The 19,022-nt window shown below is 36.6% G+C and overlaps 1 long non-coding RNA gene across 1 annotated transcript; it reads right to left on the bottom strand.

Moving 5' to 3' along the window:
* Nucleotides 1-6,767: 6,767 nt before the first annotated feature.
* Nucleotides 6,768-9,673, bottom strand: LOC307170169. The gene is made up of 2 exons (XR_013823310.1): nucleotides 9,535-9,673; nucleotides 6,768-7,370 (listed from the first exon to the last, which is right to left on the bottom strand). It is a non-coding gene; the product is annotated as an uncharacterized lncRNA (long non-coding RNA).
* Between the last annotated feature and the right edge of the window lie 9,349 nt (nucleotides 9,674-19,022).

The following is a 19,022-nucleotide window of genomic DNA, read 5'->3' as shown; positions in this document are numbered from 1 at the left end:
ATCCTGTCGTGATTCACGCTGTCAATTTGATTGGTTTACACTAAATCAGTGGTTGTCAGATGAAGTAACACAAATGATCAAATTGAAGTGTCGCTAACATGTAAATTGTCTATGCTTACCATTCACAGTAAATGTAAGGGTGTGGGCAATGCCTTAAGGGTCGAATGATTAGACACACAAGGCTATGATAAAATTGCAGATCAGAAATGAGATGTAGAATATAGCCAAATAAAAAACACATTTCAAATATTTTTCCACAGTGGGGTGATGTGCAGTACCACATTTTGAGAACCACTCGCTCTAAATACACAGAAATATGGAAAGAATATTCTGCTCATAAATGTTGGTTTATCAATGATTTATTGATCTCAGTGTGTGGACACTGAAAACTACAGAAGATGATTTTCAGTGTGGATGTCCTGCTTACCTCGGTTCACTTTATCTTTGCGTCAGACTGCAATGGAATGGAGCCAAGGGGAATATTTGAGAAACAGTTTAGTCTGAGCATGCTTGTTTGTTGTTGGTAATTTACCTTACCTGTTAAACACAGAGACAGGGAATGTGCACGTTCATTTTGATCCTATGTCAATGGAAATAATCTGAGCATGACATGCAGAAATAGTTACATGTTACATGCTTAGAAAGAAACTGCATGTCAAACCTCATACAGTTTTTGCATTTATACCAGTAATAATATAGAGCAAACTACAGTACCTTTGTATGACAGCTTACTTATAGATTCCAAATTTCCAAAGCAGAGATGAGAAGAGAGAAAAATACCCGTTTCAAAATCTGATTCACATGATTCCCACTAAGGAATGTTAATCAGGGAAATCGGATCTGTTAATGTGATGTCATGTTTGTACCAGTTTCACTCATGGTGAATCATTGAGACCATCTCCTTAAATCATACAATTAAGCTTTGAAGTTTGAAGTTTAAATCTGAAGTTTGCCACTGGAAAAGTTTCAAGGACAGAAATGAAGGTAAATGAGATGTCCCACTAAATGTATTATATTTACAGACTGAAAAGTTTGATAGGAACACAGCTCAATTTAGTCATCTTGAGAAATAGGAACACATTTCTCCCTCTCACGTGAAGATTGGAGAGATCAGAGAAGTCAGAGATGATTCATTATAACATCTGCCGGTACTGTGTATCTTCAATCTGCACGCTCAAGCAAGGCCTGCTTTTATTCCATTTCACAAGGCATTCAGACGCTCAGTTAAACGTGACTTCTCGGTTGATTTGACCGACTGTTTAAAAGCAAGTGTGAATGAAAGCCAGTAGTGCGGTGGGATTTTGGTCTGGTGACGCAGTGGGACACATTATTTAGATTCCTCTGAGACAAACTGAATGAAGCACAAGATGAGACTCAGTCCCTCCTCTTTCCTCTCAGTAACGGGGCGAAACACTCAAGAACAGTGGCGGTTCTACATTGAATTACACCCTGCACTCTCAGAAAAAAAGGTACAATTTTGTACCAAAGAAGGTACAAACCCTTGTCACTGGGGCGGTACCTTTTACTGGTACAAAATTGTACCTTAATATAGAGGAACAAATTTGTTCCATTCCAGTTTGTACCTTAAAGGACATGATTTGTACCATGGGCAACCAAAATGTACCTTTTGTTTTTTTAAAACTTGTTGGTACAATATTGTACCTTTATCAAAGGTACAAATGTGATCCTTTAAGGTACCACCCCAGTGACAAGCCCCTTTGTACCTTAACTGTGTCAAATTTGTTCCTACAAGAACTATTAAAGGCTATTTTTCTATTGAATAACAAGCACATACAACATCTGAATCCAAAAGGCATCAATTTAATAATTTTTGTAAATACATATGAACGTTTGAATACTTTCATTCCAACTTACAGTAAAGTATTTATTTGTGTAAATACATCAAAGACTTCACAATACAATAAAGACTTAGCAAAATTATCAGAATATCACTTCTTTAAAAATATTTCAAATAATTTAAAATGCAATTACACTAAAATGTTACAGTACATAAAATATATTTTCTCATCTACAACAAAGCTAGACATGTTTTTTTCCCCCACTTTTCACACAATACCCTTGCATTTATTTTACTTTTTTTTAAAACACCATCCTCCAACCCGAACTGCTCGGCAATTTCAGATCCCTCCATTTTTACACTGCTGAAGATTCTCCTCTCACTGAAGACCCGTCCAGTCAAGAAGTTCCCAAGATCTGCACAGTGGGTTGAGATGTAGCCAGTTCTTCCTGAACATAATGAAGAATCAATATTATAAAAGACAGACGTAAATTTATTAAACTTATACTCCCAATGACAAGCTCAAAGTTGACCTCTAGACTTAAAGGGATAGTTCACCTAGAACTGAAAATTCTGTCATTTACTCGCCCTCAAGTTGTTCCAAATCTGTTTACTTGAACAAAAAAGAAGATATTTTAAGAATTGAAAATGAAACAGTTGATGGGGCCCCATTAACTTCCATAGAATATTTTTCATACTTTTTTCATACTATGGAAGTCAATGGGGCCCCATTGACTGTTTCATTTTTTGGGTGAACTACAAATCCTGCAACATCTCGTTTGGCATCCATGTAATGTGCTTCTAACGGATTTCAGCTTAGCCAACCTCAACAATTTTACTTAAAGGGTTAGTTCACCCAAAAATGAAAATTATTTTGTTAATTACTCAGCCTCATGTCATTTCACACCTATAAGACCTTTGTTCATCTTCAGAACACAAATGAAGATATTTTTAATGAAATTCTAAGAGCTTTCTGTCCTTCCATTGGGAGCAATGCAACTAACACATTCAAGGCCCAGAACGATAGGAAAGACATCATTGAAGTAATCCATGTGACTCCAGTGGTTTAACCAATTTTATGAAGCAATGCAGGTGCTTTGTTTTAGCAAAAAACACAATTTACCACTTTATTTAGTAGGGGGAGCACTACGACGCATGCGAATTGTGTTGACTCAAGACCGGGTGTTGTTCCGTGAATGTGCTTTAGATAATATTATTTTGTAAATATAGAGGTAAATTATGTTTGTTTTTGTTTTTTTGGCAAAACAAAGCTTACATCGCTTCATAAAATTGAGGTTAAACCACTGGAGTCACTTGGATTAGTTTAATGGTGTCTTTACTACCTTTCTGGGGCTTGAATGTTTTAGTTGCGTAGGCTACCAACGGAGGAACAGAAAGCTCTTGGAGTTAATAAAAATATCTTCATTTGTGTTCCGAAGATAAACGATGGTCTTACAGGTTCGGAATGACATGAGGGTGTATAATTAATGATAGAATTAAATTTTTTTTTGCTGAACTATACCTTTAAGGAATCCTGGAAACACCTTAAATCAACCACAGCATGCATTCAGTCCATGTTCTGGAATAACTGAAATGCAGATAAGAAAACAAGTTTCACACACACACACAAAAAAAACTTTCTGCAGTTTTCCACAAAGTTTTAAATGATTCACTTAAAGGAGAAGTTCACTTTTAAAAAAAACTTTTGCTGATAATTTACTCACCCCCATGTCATCCAAGATGTCCATGTCTTTCTTTCTTCAGTCGAAAAGAAATTAAGGTTTTTGATGAAAACATTCCAGGATTTTTCCCCATATTATGGATTCCAATGGGACCCAAACGGTTCAAGGTCCAAATGACAGTTTCAGTGCAGCTGCAAAGGGCTTTAAACGAGACCAGACGATGAATAAGGGTCTTATCTAGCGAAACGATCGGTCATTTCAAAAATAAATAAAAAAGTTTAAGTTTTATAAGCACAAATGTTCGCCTTGCTCTGTTCTGTGATGCGCGTTCGTGACGTCACGTAATACGCAATTACGTTGAAAAGGTCACGCTTGACGTGTTTACAAATGTGCGGAAGGAGGACCATATACACATTTTCAAATGTATTTGTGTCAGTTTATCGTTTAAAATGCCCATTTCGTGTGCGTATCCTGGGTGTTTTAATATTAAAAAGCCAAAAAGAACATTTTCTTCAGGACAGAAATTTTTCAAGCGTGACCTTTTCAACGTAATTGCGTATTACGTGACGTCACGAACGCGCATTTACGTCACGAGCTCACATTTCTTTGGGCAAACTGCTGTAACTTATCACAGATCTTCCCCCCTTAATGATGCTGTTGGCCTAACAATCATGCAATCATCCAAAACTTTCAGAGGCAAATTGTAATAAAGAGAAAAAGTTTATTCTCTGAGAATTCTGTTCACAGTTACCGCAGCTACCCGGTATCAGGAAGACAGAACCTAACAAACTCAACAAAAACACACATTTTATAGTGTCTTCTCTTACACTATACTCCTCCTCCTTTCCTTACTGATATCCCCATATCTTAACCGGTTTGGACTGGCTTCTACCTCCTTGGGCAGGTCAAATTGTTCTTTGTCCCCGAGAAGCCAAAAGGCTTCCATGACTTAAATAATCTCCTGTTCCCCTCCTGAGAGGGCATGGGGCTTCACTTTAATACTGAACGACCCCTGTGTTCTCCTGACTGAACCATTTCTCGAGCCCAGGTCTTACAATCTCCCTGGCCCCTCCGTTTTATTGCGTCTGTTCCTTCTTGTCCTCCGTCAGCTGCTAAGATACTCACAGAAATACATGATTCAATGAGATTAACAATGGTTTAAAACAAATGCATATAAGCAATACTGAATTTTTCCACAACACCCATCATTGTGAAATCACCTCATACACATCAGATCTTTCCCATTACAAAATCTTTGAGAGTTTTCTTCAACAGTCAGGTATTTTCTGGAGCTTAGTTTGAATAACTGCAGGGGCAAAACTAAAAGTTTCCAAATTGCAGTATCAAATAAATCAAAAGCAGAAGCTGGCACAATACTATTTTGGGTATTAGCTCTGACTAAAATTTGGTGAAGCCCAACTTAGTCCTTATAGTGTATTCTTTACATATCGTCACTAATCTAAGGTTATTGCTGTTGTTGTTGTTGTTGTTTTTTTATCAAAAGAAAAAAAGATACAGATTTTTCTTCAGGACATACCACAATTAAATATTGAAATAGTTTAAATGGAGTATAATGAAGACATTTAGTCTGCTTACTTCAGTTCTGTTTAGTTTAACATGACAATATATTAAATTAAAAATGTAAAAATATATGAAGACAGACACACTTCACACTACGGGTAACTAATCATATGTCAGTATCATAATTTCATCATTTGAGGTTTTGTGTGATAAGCATGAGTCAGCCTGAGAGAGTTAATTGCTCTTAGTTGCACATCTTTCATAATGTATGATGACATAGATCATACAGTTTGATAAAGACAACATTGCATTAATAACAGAAGATAGGCTTCACAAACAAGATGATAACTAACACATTCTAGCCAGCAGACAGAAAACACAGATTACAGTCTTTTCCTTAGGTGAAAAATATAAGAAGGAAACTGTCAACTGTGATTTGCTCAGGCTGACACGCATAACTTTGTTAAATGATACTTAATTACTCTCTCATAGGAAACCTGATGAAGTTCGCAGTTATGCTTCATGTTGCTGGTTTAAAAGGGTGAGGGTTAATGGATATTCATCTGATGAAGGAATATTAGTTAAGAGCTAATTAAAGGTTTAAAGGTAAAGGTAGACTTACTCAAAGAAGAGCACAGCACTGGGAGAAATCATTATTTAGAAAAACATAAAATTACAAACAAAGATGGTTATAGTTACTCAATTACAACAGAATTTTTTTTTATAAAATAGATATTTTGTCTCTGTTTAGTGTCTCGTTACTATTGTAACCTCCGTTCAGTGATGGAGGGAATGAGACGTGATGCAAATGACTGACACAGGGGTCACAGATCCCTAAACACCTCTGAGACTTCAGAAAAGGCCAATGAGAATTGGCGAGTGGAATTTGCATGCTATGGGTATAAAAGGATCCCGGGTATTTCAGCGGACAGTTAAACATTGTGACCTGAGGGACACCACGTCTCATTCCCTCCATTAGGGAACAGAGGTTACTATAGTAACTGAGGGTTCTCTGTCAGTCACTTTGACGTGGTCTTGATTATAGTTGACAGTTGTTCACCCAGCTGTGCACATTTTCATTCCAGTTCCTTTGTTTTTCTGTATTTGTGTTAGAGTCATTAAGTTCTAAAGGTCTTACCCCTTGTTGTTCTGGGTAAATGAATATTTTGTTCAAACAAATTTATTTTGTCTGAATGCTTTACAGTAATCAACAATATGGTAATGAACAAACCCCAGAAAATATTTATGAAACTTGCGCGAAACAAGAGTTTAGACTGCAATAAAATAAGAAATGGCGGACAAGTAAAATGGCTGAACCATGTGAAAGATGGTTGTTGCTAGACCCAAAAGTGTTGCGCAGTGACGACTACGACAGCAATGCTGCACAATATTGTGATGTTGTTGAGATGCAAGACAATGATGCAGATGAGGTTGAAGGTTGTAGAGAAGTTTTATTGAGGATTACAGACAGGTGGAAAAAAAGTCTTTCTTCCCTCATCTGTTTTTGCTCTTTCACTTCTCACATTAAAAATGTTTTTTAATAAATGCTCAAAAAGTGTTAACAAAGTGCTTAAAAATTCAGTAGCTGAATCTTGCACATGAAAAGCACAATTGCACACAGAGACATGAAGAAGTGAAGAATATACCATCAACTTAAAGAAATATTGTAAATATATTTTTAACATTATGCTCATTTAAGGTAAATGATGAGAGACAGTGAAGATATTCTCATTCATATCAGAGTCTCATAAAGACAGAGGTTTACATTTTCTATTTGCATTTTGCATTTATTCATCTCTTTTATTTTTGGCTTCATGATTGACTCACTTTTTTCTCTTTTTGCACTTGAGAAACAAAGAAAGATGGGAAAGGAGAAGTGAACAAAATTAGCAACTATAGCTCTGTGATGCTCTATTCAGCCAGCCATCTGTACTTTACTTACTCATGTTGATAATGTACAGGCCAGCCGCGTACACACGCCAACACTATATAAGGAGTGGACAACTGCCCTCTACGATATATACAGTTTGGGTATATCGACCCAGATTGTAATCTACACGTGACCACATTACAGTAAAAGTCGTGGTGCTCCGAAACAGGTTTCCGCCCTGTGGAGTTCCTCCTCCGCCACAAACTGGGTAAATTTGATCATCATTTGCTTGTATGAAGGTGTTGACAGGTTTGCAGCCACCGTCAGGTCCTTTGATGCCTCTGTTTCTGATTTCACTGGTACACATTTCCTTGTTCACAAAAGGACCCACATGCTGATTGACGAAATGTTGATAACTGGCTGGTTTAGCATGAGTGGAGAACGACACACACAAGACCAGCAGCAGAATCACAGCAGACTGATGAATCTCCATGACCTGCTGAACAATACACACATCAAAACACCTTTACTGACAATAAGTGATTAACAAAATACTGTTGAAATCCTTCCTTTGTTTTTACTTGCACATAGTTTATGTTAACACAGCTGTGCACTTTTTTGTGCATATTCCAGTGCCTTTGTTTTTCTCTATTATACATCTTATACTTGCTGAGTAAAGTTCTAAAATGCTTACCTTGTTCTGGGTAAGGGACTGTTCGTTATTTATTTAAGGGGCCACCGGAGGAGTTTTGAGATCTGTTGTCAAAAAAGACATGACCCTCCCTTCGCCAGCAATACATTTTTCTATGACCCTCCAAAATGATTGTGAAAAAAGGCATGACCCTCCCCGATAATTTATTGATTAGCCTACTTCTGTACTGGTTTGCGCTTGGCAAAGATGTTCAGATGTTCAGCCATTGTTTGTTTGTTTTTTAAACCATAAACTCTTGCTTTCTCATCTTACTAGGGCTGTAACGATAGACCAAACCTACGATTCGGTTCGTATCACGATTTTTGATTTTAGATTAGAAAAAAAAACATGTTTTCGGTGCTGATGCGGTGTGACTCGTTCAACATGGGTGGCGTTGCGAATAAAGCATCTAAAAGCTGTCACAAAGAACCGGCAAAGGTAATGATTATTAATATGTCAAATATAGCTAGGTTTATTAATAAACAAGTGTTTTCTGTGTCTACTGCAAAGATGAAGTTGACGATGCCTCGCGATCTTCTCAGAACGCGCCAGAGAGAAATGCACATTTCATAAGGAGAAAGCAGTCTGTTTTCTTTCGTTATGAATTGTTCTGTTTAAAAGTAGACATTTCAAGCTTTCTATATATTTCTCAGGTCTGTGAGGCAAGTAGCATAGCCTACCTTACGCTGAGTTTCGGTTCATTTATAAGACAGAGAGTCCAGTTCACTCGCCCGCGCCTCCGTGTCATGATTATCTATTTTCTACTATATTTAGACTAGCCTACTTCTTATTTATTAAATCCAGATGAAACATTGATTAAAATTAAGATAAAATTAATAAAAAACGAAATTCACTTTAAAGAAAGGCTTTGTGATTTCTGTTTGAGGTCTCTGTGAAATTTTTAAGTCGCTTCAGAGCAGTCATGTCCGTAATGGAGAACTGTCACGCCCGTAACATTGTTTTTTTTTTTTTTTTTTTTTTTTTTTTTACATAAATGCGAACGCGAAAAATAAAATAAAAATAATATAATATTTTATGTTCTGTGGAGGCCGATCTTTATTCATCCGGTGGGTATATATCTTTTGGTTTGCACAGTGTAATTTATAGAATTACTAAAAAATATTTTGCCACCTAAAAAAAATGTGTCACGTCACATGTGTATTTCCCTCATATTAAATATAAAACGCATGTGTAGACTGATGTTTTTCTAATGTCTTGACTCCTTTCAGACGTTTCAAAATATTGGTATTAAATGCATTTTCTGAGAATTTTTATTTTAAGTTTTGACTGCAAATGTCACGTCCATTCACTGGAATCGCCCAATTTTAACGAATTTATCCTCAACTAGTTGTGGTGTAGGTCTATGTATTTTATGTTAACTTAAATAATACTAATAGTAATTTAAAGATGTGGTAGCCCTACATCTTACACATCGTGGAAACAAAATAAGAATGGAAACTAAAATATGTATCGCCCTACAGCGCACATTCTATCAGCAGTTCTGGCGCCTCAGTCCCAATACTGTAAAACTCGACGTACGTTCACATCACATGTTAATGCAGCGGTAGATTTACACTCACAGGACACTGTGCACTTAACAAAAGTTCATTATTTGCTCGTGCTTTAAAGCTTTGCCGGGTAAACATTTCATTGGCGTTCTGTTCTGACATGATGCACTTTTTCTAAGAGCGAACTGAAGTGCGCGCGCACTGTCAAACAGCGCCAAACTGGATTTTTGTTGGGTCAGACCCATCTGATATCGAAGGGGGGCTGATAACGCGAGATCAACATGGAGCTAAATGGAAAAAAATAGCACCAAACAAGCCACTTTGAAATGTTGCTGTTTTCATGAATATAAAAGTTGGGTGACCCTCCCCCTAGACTAAAAAAAGTTGGATGACCCTCCCCTTAACAAAGAATAAAAAGACATGACCCTCCCCTATTTTCCTCCGGTGGCCCCTTCCATAAATACCGAACGGTCCCTAAATGAATATTTTGTTGTTTTCTTTTGCCTGAAGGTTTTACAGTAATCAACAGCACGGTAATGAACAAACCTTAGGAAGTATTGATGAATCTTGCTCCAAACACTGTTGTCCGTCAGTACCGCTGGAGTATTTATTACTGAAGTGACCTTTAAACACTGGACAGTGCAAACATGACCTTATTCAGTTGACGGGAATTTCATCAACCTTATTTGTTATTTGCAAATATTCAACAAGGAAAACATAAATGGTGTTTCAAAGTCCAGTTTCTAACAAACCAGAGCTAAATTAAATAGGCTATCTAAAATATCCTGTTGTGAGTAACACTGTTGATTTGATTGTTTTACTCTAAATCGGTGATTGTCAGATCAAGTAACACATGTGACCCTGGATCACAAAACCAGTCGCATGTCGCACGGGTATATTTGTGGCAATAGCCAACAATACATTGAATGGGTCAAAATTAAAAATTTACAAAATATCTTCATGGGACATATGATTTTTGGATATGTCCCATGAAGATATTTTGTAAATTTCCTACCATAAATATACAAAACATTTATTTTTGTGAGTGAATGCAGCTCAATCACGAACATAATGGACAACTTTAATTTTTTTTTTTGCACCCCAGATTTTAGCCTCAGACCTAGGGGATATCTGGGCTGGCAGCAAAGGACAAATGTTACACCCCTGAAAAGGAGAGAAATAATCACAAGAGTGATATTGGTGTTTCCTCACTGAAAACTTTAGAGTTATGAGGAAAAGACCGCGATTTCCCCGGAGAAAAGGATTGGAAGACAAAAGCAATCAATCACGGACGCATAGATTAAGATAACTTTGGCGATCACAGATTAACACTTTTTACCCGTAAATTAGGCACTACAAAATTAATCAATATAACGTTTACATATTCCTCTTATAATAATTGTTAACCTTTGTACACATGTCAGATTTGAACTTTTTAAAACAATTATATGAATTGTATAAATCCTTATTAGTACTGAACGTATGAGCTTTTTAACCAGCCTACTCACATCCTATTAATTTAATAAAACCTTTTAACCCATAACAGTACAGTAAGTATTTTCTTTAACCTGTCACACACACAGGCAGTGAAGCACTGTGTAGGCTACCTATGAAAACACTGCGAAACAATAAGAGACGTTGTGACGAGACAACAAAATGAGTGTCGTTCCCCTGGCACGTCAGTTTACTTCTGAGATCGCTTGCAACTGGCCGGGAGAAAGCTAGTCTCTAGTGTGTTAACATGTGAACATTTTGAGAACCACTCACTCTAAATACACAGAAATGTGACTCTCAGTCATAAAACAATTATGTTAATAAATGTTGGTTTATCAATGATTTATTGATCTCAGTGTGTGGACACTGAAAACTACACTGAAAGATGATTTTCAGTGTGGATGTCCTGCTTACCTCGGTTCACTTTATCTTTGCGTCAGACTGCAATGGAATGGAGCCAAAGGGGAATATTTGAGAAACAGTTTAGTCTGAGCATGCTTGTTTGTTGTTGGTAGTTGTTAAACAGTAACAGGGAATGTGCACATTCATTTTTAATCCTATGTTAATGGAAATAATCTGAGCATGACATGCAGAAATAGTTACATGTTACATGCATTAGAACGAAACTGCATGTCAAACCTCATACAGTTTTTGCATTTATACCAGTAATGATATGGAGCAAACTACAGTAGCCTACCTTTGTATGACAGCTTACTTATAGATTCCAAATTTCCAAAGCAGAGATGAGAAGAGAGAAAAATATACACTGTTTCAATATCTGATTTACATGATTCCCACCAAGGAATGTCAACCAGGGAAATCGGATCTGTTAATGTGATGTGATGTACCAGTTTCACTAATGTTGTGGTGAATCATACAGACCATCTCCTTAAATCATACAATTAAGCTTTGAAGTTTGAAGTTTAAATCTGAAGTTTGCCACTGGAAAAGTTTCAGGGACAGAAATGAAGGTAAATGAGATGTCCCACTAAATGTATTATATTTACAGACTGAAAAGTTTGATAGGAACACAGCTCAATTTAGTCATCTTGAGAAATAGGAACACATTTTTCCCTCTCACGTGAAGATTGGAGAGATCAGAGAAGTCAGCGATGATTCATTATAACATCTGTACTGTACTGTATCGGTACTGTATCTTCAATCATGGACGCTCAAGCAAGGCCTGCTTTTATTCCATTTCATAAGGCATTCTAACGGTCAGTTAAAACGTGACCTCTCGCTTGTTTTGACCGACTGTTTAAAAGCAAGTGTGAATGAAAGCCAGTAATGCAGTGGGGTTTTGGTCTGGTGACGCAGTGGGACACATTATTAAGATTCCTCTGAGATAAACTGAATGAAGCACAAGATGAGATTCAGTCCCTCCTCTTTCCTCTCAGTGACGGGGTCAAAACACTCAAGAACCTGCTGACGCTTATTTGAAAGAGTTAAACACGGCTTACAGTCAATAAGAATAAAATGTGTATTATCTTCTTTTTTTTTAAGGCTCCTTTAATAGATGAAAAAATATTTTTCAGTTTTATTAAATCAGTGCCATATTTGTTATTCTCATGTTCTGTGTACTGTACGATTACGACTCGAATAATACAATTTTATGTTTTTATTTAATATTTATGATTTGATTTTCCCACAATAATATGAAATATGGTTTTACATGCATTTATCGGTCCCACTCCTGTCCATTTCACAGTTTTGGCAACTCTGACCTGAAGAAAGTCATTTAACCAAGTGGGAACCTACAAAAATTTAGAAGATATTTTATCACTGTTTTTTTAATGTTATTACGGAGCCTCTGAACGGGACATGTTGATGGAAAAACAATATGAGATGGGAGAGAAAAATAGGCTATATGACAGCTTCATTATAATGCAGCCGAACGAGAGGGGTTTTGTATAGCAAGTGCGCCCTCTCGTGACCAGTGTACGCCTCTACACTTAGCCTATGAGCAAAAAGTAGTGCGGTTTCAACGTGGTGTACAACCAGTGGCGGCTGGTGAAAAATATCTTAGGTGGGGCTGTGTCATATTCAAACCATGGGAGTAGGCTATTAGGCTTACTTTCTGCACTTGGTATGTGTATTGTGTTTGATGTTTATTTTGTTCTATTCCTTAACCCACTCCCAGTGGTTCTCAAACTTTTTAGAGTTGTACCCCAAGAGGCTTAATGTCCTTCTGCGTACCCACACTCGTCACACCAAGGGACAATATTTGCCCCCTTAAATCGATTTTTTCAAGTGCATTTTTACCTTTACACATACCTTTATAAAATAAATAATGCTTTAAAAAAAAGTTAAATAGATAAATATGCAATGATGGTAAAAACGAAGTGATGCTTTTAAATATTAAATTAAAACCGCCAGTAGGTGGTGAGTCATCGAGTCATTCAGAAATGAAGCAAGTGGTAGTATTTATGAATTAATCATTGAATCATTGACTCTAATGATTCGTTCAAAGTCGCAGATTCGTTCTCAAACACTGCTGTGTGCTGCAGTTCTGCTGTGGCTCTGGAGCTATTATTTTATTGTAAAAATAATGACAACTGTGTTGAAAATGAACATCACTTAATATTAATATTTCGTTTGTTGAACTGTTGTATAAAATCAATGTGACATTTGCAATCGCTAACGCACATGGTCGAGAATGGCAGTATAGCGCGATTTGCCGAGGCAGTAATCTGCACGAGACCTGTCATATAGCAGCCCACTACACGCTGCTTAAATGCAGACAGTTTTGACCGCAAAAGATGAGGTAATTTGATCGGATGTCATGTATTTACAGCATTTAACCTGAGAGAAATGCATGCTCAGTTTAAATCGTATTTTAAGATGAGGTAGTATTAAAGGAACGGCAAAATTCAGCATTTTGTTCCCGCACCACCTTCTGTCACCTCACGGTTTGAGAACCACCACAAACCCAGTTTGAGAACCACTGCCTTTACATATCTTTGTAAAGCGAATAATAATAATATTATTAATAATTAATAGTATTAACACAAACTGCACGATACCAGTGCTCTGTTAAAAAGTCAGTAATTATTTAATGCCATATTACAAGGCTGAGGCATTCTTACACAAAAAAAACAAACAAATTGCTCAAACTTTCCATTTGCATTTGAAATTTAATTAAAACAGTAGTTACTTTCTCAGACAGGTCCCTCGCTCCGGTAACTGTCCATGCTGGATCTATCGCTGTTGTTTTAAAAAGTAATCACGGAAAGCAAAACAAGGCATTAGCATGACGCATCCAGCTAGCCAGCCCGATAGACAGCTGTCTGATAGAGATGGGCGTGCCTCGGCTCGGGCTCGCGCAGCTTTGGGCGCTAAACAGAAGCGCCCATAGCTGACTAGATTTGAGCTCGCTGATTGGCTACAGTTTATGTCAAACATGTCAAACTTAAATCAGCAATTGGCTAAACTGATCCACAGACCCGCCTCTCTGGGGCGCCTCTCTCCAGCGCCCCAGAGCTGATCGACGTGCACGCAGGTGGAGGAGACGTGTTGAAAAAGCAGATATTTTGAATTTCTATCATATTTTTCACATATACTGGGTGTATTTAATATCTCAAACACACAAATACTGACAATTTGTATGTATGATTTATGTATATATTTACTTATTTATTTAATGAGTGTGGCTCATAAACTGTGGTCTGGCTCATGGGGGGGCGGCGCCCTAGCGCCCTCTATTGGCCAGCCGCCCCTGTGTACAACACGTCATGTTTTTGCTCTTCTTGTTGCATTTACACGGCTGTAACTAGCATATGTCCTCAGTATGTTTCCAGTGAATCTAGCTCGTGTAGCCTAATCGAACTGATCTAACAGCGAATAGCTGACGGTGTCAATAGGGAAGTGGAATTAAAACAACACAAATGCAGTGCAAATTCAAAGGAAGTAATACCATGTTAGTCGATATAGCGCTCAAATACCTAAAGTAATGTTACTGTTTGCTAGCCTTGAGCTATACTGTTAATGTAGGCTATCTTGGCAGCCTCGATCTATAAGAGGGTAAGACGCTTTCTGGCTAACATCTACAATAACATCAAATTATGTAGCCTATTTGTGGGTCTCTTTTCATATTGAAAGTTGCACTCGTGTAGGCTATGTCTTTTGTCTGGTCTATTTCATTATCCTAACAGATTCTCTCTTGAAGTGCAAGATCGAGGCTTTAACATCTCAATAGACTCCCAGTGACCAAAATAATAAATACCATGACCAGTTTTACTGTAACAATCACTATAACTGTTGGTGGAAGTGAAATAATTTATAACCTGATGATCCAATGTTAGCTTAGTCCACGATTATTTCTGACAACATGCAAAAATATTTTGGAGATATAAATTCCACCCGTTATGAGTGAATCATTTGTTTTTAATAATATTTATCACATAAACACACAAAGATTTTTCAAGTTCATTTCCTTGTTTCAGAAATGAAAAAAGCATTGTGGGTTTTCAGGCACTTTTTCCCCTTGGCTGATGGAAAGTTAAGGAAAACAGAAAGAGTAAGATATTCTTACTAAATAAACTGCTTAATAAAAACTTTTAGTGTTAGAAAACTAAAGCATTAGTGTCCACTTATTAAATGATGGTCAAATATGAGGTACTTGAGGAGTTTAGCATTTTTTTTGGTTTTACACTTAAAATAATTGAGCCTATTTACATATTTAAAATGAGCACCATACAAAAGACACCATCCACCATCCAAAAAAGGAACAACATAAGAATATTGCCAAAAGAAAGAGCCAAAGTCAGCTAGCTGATACACTGGCCAAATCATTTCCATCAAACAGAGATAATATTCTACATATCAGCAAAATACAATAATGCCATGAGTTTAAAAAACATTCAGACTCATAAACCCCAGCTGAACACAATAGAACTGAAAGAGACACGAGATGCTTGACAAACACAACTGAATATGATTCATGACCAAAACTGAATGAGACACAAGATTAAAAAACATAGACAATAACATGATCTCTTCATCTTCCTCCTCACATGCCGACAAATAACATGAAAGAACTAATCAGCACCTCATAAAATATCTGAATTTGACCATTTCATTGTGACTCATTTTTGCACATTTTAACAATGAAGATAAAGATACATCTATCGAATGTATGAAGACACATTATGATTTAATTGCTATAAAAACACCATTGTTTTATACACACATCTGTGTGAAATTTGTGCTTTAACACTCCTCCTGACAGCATCACACCAAGGATTTTCATAAATACTCTAATGCACCAACTTTAAAATAAATAAATGAATATGTATAAGCTGCAGCAAGATAATCAAGGCAGGATTTGGTTCTGGTGCAGATGCTGGACATATACAAAGCCATGATATTCACAGTTGGTCAACCAGTGTTTTCTGATGAAGGTGGATGACTAAGGGTTAGTGTTAATGTTTAAACTAAACACCAGCACAATATTGATACCAGACTTTTCCAGTAACAGCAACAACACCAGTAAAACAGCTTCAGTATCAGTAGTGCAGTGGAGCACTTAAGTCCTCTGAGACTGTGAGGTATTTCTGGAAATGCAGTCAGTAACAGTGAGGATGTACACATCCAGGACATTATGACTGATGTGTCAAACCAGTTCAGTGCATTAGAGCTTATAATGAAAATAACAAGATAATCACTCACTGTTCCTGTCTGAATCCATAGCTGACAACTTTTGAGTTTAGCTTGTTTTATTTTAGTAAATAAACAGAATTTTATTAGGTTTAGTGACAACATGTTACAATGTTTACATGATACAATTTCTGTTAAGCTATTTTTTTTATTTATTATTATTGCTTGACAAATTTCACGATTTTAATACAAATCAAATCTTGTGATTTAATTTAATATTGACTCATTTGGATAAAGATTAGGTACACAAGATAGGCGTTCATTTTTCTCAAGAAAAAAATCTCACCTAATGCTGTAAACATGCAGAGAGCCCTATCAGCTGCACTCTTAGAAGGAATGTGTAGAAAAATTACACAAATTATGTGTAACACTCTAATTTACACATTTTGTGTCAATATTAACTAAAACTGTGTATAAAAAAATAATCCATTTTACACATATCCATGTGTAGTTTAAAGTTTACACAACTTGGGTATTTACTCAAAGCATTTAACACAATATGAGTAGACTGATGTGCTTACACACTTTAATGTGTTAATTTTTATAACGCGACCGTTATTTAAATTAGCTAGTCGAACTGAACCAACCAATAAGGTGACTTTTGAGTGAACATAATCCAGTTCCAGTCAGTGAGTTGCAGTTCAGTAACGTTAGTAGATAAAAGTCTGTTAACGACAGCAACTATTTTGTTTTTACTATATTGTTGAAAATAAAACATGTAACGTTAGGCCTACCTTATCACTTCGTTATCGACTACCTCGCGTCAAAACTGTTCGTGAAAACCACCTCTTTTACCAGGGAGGAGATGATTCGCGCCGAATCACGCCGGTGATGCTCAAGGTTCTTGAGGTAAGCTCGCTGTACTTTAATTATTTTTTTTTTCTCTCATGTTCATTTACAAAAACAATATTTCCTGCTACTGTTATTTTAATACTGGCTTAAAAGCTAGGTTACGACGAGATTTTGCGGGCAAAAAACTCGACTATTGTCAATAGTGTAACGTTAAAGTTAGCTGAAGCACGACTAACTAACGTAAACCAAGCAGCTTTATGTTGATCAATGCTGCGAATTTGCGTGGAAACCCCGATTCAAAATCGGCATAATTTTTTTCCACTTTCACTCGAAATTCCAGATACTGAAGAGACCTTTATTAATGGATTTTACACGCAAAATTTCGCCAAGCAATGGTAGCTAAACGTGACCACACCTAGATTGTAACTTACAGTGCTACTCGATTTACAATACACAAAATGTTATCTGTAAGTGTGTTTTAAAAATCGTCTACTCTTTATTAATTTGATTAACGTTACGTATAAAATGTAATCGTAGTAGTGGATTTGAAAGTTTGCTGAAATGATTAGCAATATGTCATACGTGCTCTTGAGTGATGTGCAGGCTAGGTAACGTTAACTGTTAGCATACAATAACGTTACATGTGCTAACTTTATATAAAATAAGTGACCTTTGCATTATGTCTAATATTTATTACACAGCAAATGAACCAATCAGAAGATGGACCATTTTCCACCGACCACCGTGTTCAGTCTCACCAGATTTAATTTATTCAGGTAAGCATTGCAGTAAAACTCACTAAATCATTAATTCATATCAAATCAAGCATTCTAAACAACTTAAGTTTTTATTTTTGCATTCTTTTGATCTATTATTAGGCCAAGGAGTCCGACCTGACCAGGAAGGTGCCTAATAAGCATAGCCTATCAGCGCACAGGTAGGTTAACTACTGAGGGAAAGAAAAAGATCATCACATGGGGATTTCTTGCATCATGTATCTTACTGTGTATTTGTCTCAAACAGCTGTCCCTTCACTGCAAACAAGTTGAAATTGGCTAGCCTAAATCCCTGATTGCAGTTAAGCCTACGAATCTCAGCATTTTGGAGAGAATTAAGGAAATGTAAGTATTAAAATTTAATCTGGCATAATTTAGTTTACAGTTCAACTGAAATGTTTGAATGTGCTGACAAAAGGGTGTTACTTACAAATATATATATTCTGAATTATAGTATGATGGAGATTAAAAACAATTTGATGCTTGTGTAATTTTCTCCTCTCTCTCCCTATTATATTTTTATATAGTGTTGGAACTGCGATCTTCTCTGAAGAAGAACTGAGCACATTTGTGTTGGTGGACACGTTTGCATCAGGAAACAGGGACTGATGCATATGTCACACTTTTCTGGAAACACTTCAGGAGTTTCAAAGTCGCGATCTGATTGGTTGAATTCTACAGGATGTTCGGGAGATGTGAGTGTCGTGTTCTTTATCGGTTCGCCTGGAAACAAATGCCGTGACACCAAAACCCCTCGTGGAAGAAGAATGCTATTGTGCTTACAACTGTGACAATGAGCGCTTACCAGGATCAACTAAACACTGGATTTTCAAAAGTATTTGAAGTTCGCGGCTCCATTGTTTAACGTTCTTGAATGAATAATTTATTAGATGCAGCCAGTCTGTTATTGTAGGGACATCAACATCATATATTATCACGCCCCTAAACATGACGCAGAACAAAACGAACTGTGATTGGTTGCGTTACATGTCAGTCAAACGTCCTCTTGGGTGGTCCAGACATTGATAATAATAATGAGAACTGTTTCTTGAGCATCAAATCATCGTATAGGCCTAAGAGTGATTTCTGAAGGATCATGTGACACTGAAAACTTGGAGTAATGATGCTGAAAATTCAGCTTTGATCACATGAATAAAATATTTTTTAAATATATTCAAATAGAAAACAGCTGTTTTACATTGTAATAATATTTCACAATATTTACTGTTTTTACT

Source organism: Squalius cephalus, assembly GCF_949319135.1.
Source record: "Squalius cephalus genome assembly, chromosome: 13".
NCBI lineage: Eukaryota > Metazoa > Chordata > Actinopteri > Cypriniformes > Leuciscidae > Squalius > Squalius cephalus.
This window is presented reverse-complemented; position numbering and strand designations above follow the sequence as displayed.